Consider the following 3,317-nt stretch of genomic DNA (forward strand, 5'->3'; position numbering starts at 1 on the left):
TACTTGTTAGATCTTTCTTGCATATCTTTGTTTTCCTGAGAAATCACTTTGAAGATACCAACATGTATTACAGCAGCCATTGATAATTTCCTAACAATCTGTCCATAACTCTGTAATGTTTGTATTGTCCCTATGCTATTTTGTAAATGGATGCATGTTTATTAATATGTGTTTTCAACAACAACCATTGAGGCTAGTCAATGATTATTTAATTGATCATTCATGTATAGCTTTATTTGTTTTCCTTAGAAACCACTTTGCAGAAACCAAAGTATAGTACAACCACCATTGATAATTTCCTAGCATTTTTGTCTGTAACTTGCTATTATTTGTCTATTTGTTTTCCTGAGAAACTATCTTGAAGATGCCAATAGGTAAAATAACAACCATTGATAATGTCCTACCACTTTGTCTATAATTTGGTAAATCCCCCTATTACTATGTTATCCTTCGTTTATTCTTTAAAATAAAAAAAGAAGAAAAAGAAAATCAACAATGAAATATTAGAACTGAATCAAACTTTCAAACAAATGGAGGTAGTAGATATCTGTAGAGTATTCCACCCCACATCAAAATGTACATTCTTATCAGCTGCACATGAGAGTTTTTCGACAATAGGCCACATATTAGCTCACAGAACATGCTTAAATAAATGCAAAGGAACTAAATTTTCCCACTCATATTATCAGAATATAGTGCAATGTAATTGGAAATCAATGTCAAAAGAAACTACAAAATAGCAACACATTTAAATTAAATAACACCCTCCTGAATAACAAGTGTGTCACACATGAAATTTAAAAAGGAATTAGACAGTACCTACAATTAAATAAAAATGCCAATGCAAGATACTGGGACTTATGCAGCACAATGAAAGCAATCTTAAGAGGGAAAATTATACTGGTGAATACCCATATCAGGAAAACAGATCAAGTTCAAATAAACAGTTTAATGTTTATTCTCAGGCTTCTGGAAAAAGAAGAGCAAGTCAAGCCCAAAGCTTGACCAAGGCAGGAAATTATAAAGATTAGAACATAAATTAATGCAGTAAAGACTAAGAAAACCATATAAAGAATCAATGAATCAAAGAGTTAGTTCTTTGAAAGACTAAATGAAATTAACAAAGCCGTAGCCAATCTTACCAAAGAAAGGAAAAAAGTACTGAAATCCATGCAATTAGGAATGAAAAGGGTGAAATCACATTGGATCTTCACAAATCCAGAAGATCATCTATACCTACTTCAAGAATCTCTATTCTAATAAGATAGAAAATGCAGAAGAAATGGACAGGTTCCTAGGCACATATGAAATACCAAAGCTGACTCAAGAAGATATGAAAAATTTAATAAACCAATGTTAGTCAATGAAATGAAGATGCAATTTAAAAACTACCAACCAAGAGAAGCCCAGGTCCTGATTGATTCACTGCTGAATTCTACAAGAAATTTATAGAACACCCACTAATGCTGTTTCTCAAATTCTTTAAGGAAACTGAAAGGGAGCTAATACTCCAAAATTCATTCCTAGAAGCAAATATTACCCTGATAGCAAAACCAGAGAAGGACCCAAATAAGAAAGTGAACTACAGGCCAATCTCCCTAATTAACATAGATGCAAAAATTCTCAGTAAGATACTGGCAAACAGAATGCAGCAAATCATCAAGAAGATTATGCACCATGACCAAGTAATATTCATCTCAGGGATGCAGTGATAGTTCAACATACACAAATCAATAAATGTAATACCTAATATTAACAGAGCCAAGGACGAAAACCATATGCTCATCTCAATAAATGCAGAAAAATGTTTGACAATGTCCAACACCCAGTCATAATAAAAACCTTACCAAAAATTGGAATAGATGGTCTTTTCTTAATCTGATAAAAGCCATCTATGACACACCAACAGCCAACAACACACTAAATGGACAAACACTGAAAGATTTCACTCTAAAATTAGGAACAAGACAAGGATGTCCATTATCACCACTCTTGTTTAATATAATTCTGGAATCATTATCCAGAGCAATGAGACAAGAGAAAAAAATGGAATAAGGTAGAAGTTAAATTATTATTATTTGAAGATGGCATGATACTCTACATAGAAGACCCCAAAAACACCACCAAAAGACTTCTAGATTTAATCAACAAATTCAGTAGTGTAGCTGGCTACAAAGTCAACACTCAAAAATCAGTGTCCTTCTTGTACACTAATGACAAACTCACTGAGAGTGAAATAGGGAAACAACACCTTTCACAATAACTTATAAAATATTAAATACCTAGGAATTAATCTAATAAAGGAAGTAAAAGACCTCTACATTGAAAACTAAAGTATTCTGAAAAAGGACATTGAAAAGGATATCGGAAAATGGAAAGATATCCCTTGTTTTTGGATAGGAACAACATAGTGAAAATGGCTATACTTCCAAAACTGTTACACAGTCTTAAAGCAATCCAAATCAAAATTTTAATAGCGTATTTCCCAGAATTACAGTAAACAATCCTAAAATTATTGTGGAACCAGAAGAAACCTATGGAGGCAATGGTAATTCTGGGCAACAAATGCAAGGCAGCGGGCATCACAGTCCCTGACTTGAAATTATATTATGATTAAAAACAACATGGTAATAGCAAAAAAAAAAAAAAAAGAAAAGAAAAAAAAAAGATGCAAAGATCATTGAAACAGGCTAAAAGCTACAGAAACAACTCCAGACATACTTAGCTACCTTATCTTTGACAAAGGTACAAAACACATTCCCTGGAAGAAAGACAAATGGTGCTGGAAAAACTGGCTTTCCACATGCTGAAGATGAAAATTAGACCCATATGTTTCATTATGTAGTAAAGTAAAGTCAAAATAGACCAAAAATCTAAATATTAATAGAAAAACATTAAATCTTCTGGAAAAAGAATAGGTAGAACTCTTGAAGACATTGGTGTAAGCAAAGACTTTATAGACAAAACCCTGATCACACAGGAACTATCACAAAGAGTCAACAACTGGGATATCAACTTATTAAAAAGCTCTTGCACAACAAGAGAAACCACCAACACAGTGAAGAGACAACCCACACAGTGGAGAAAAATTTACCAGCTCCTCCTCAGATAAAGGATTACTATCTAGAATATATAAAGAACTCAATAAAATCAGACCCCCAAATTTAAAGATCCAATCCAAAAATTAGCATCTGAAATAATAGACACTTCTCAGATGAAGGAATAGTAATGGCAAATAAATATACAAAAAAATGTTCAACAGCATTGGTCATTCGTGAAATGTAAGTTAAAACAACTCTGAGATTCCACCTCACCTC

Source organism: Chinchilla lanigera, unplaced genomic scaffold (genome assembly GCF_000276665.1).
Source record: "Chinchilla lanigera isolate Chin_1 unplaced genomic scaffold, ChiLan1.0 scaffold00161, whole genome shotgun sequence".
NCBI classification, from domain to species: domain Eukaryota; kingdom Metazoa; phylum Chordata; class Mammalia; order Rodentia; family Chinchillidae; genus Chinchilla; species Chinchilla lanigera.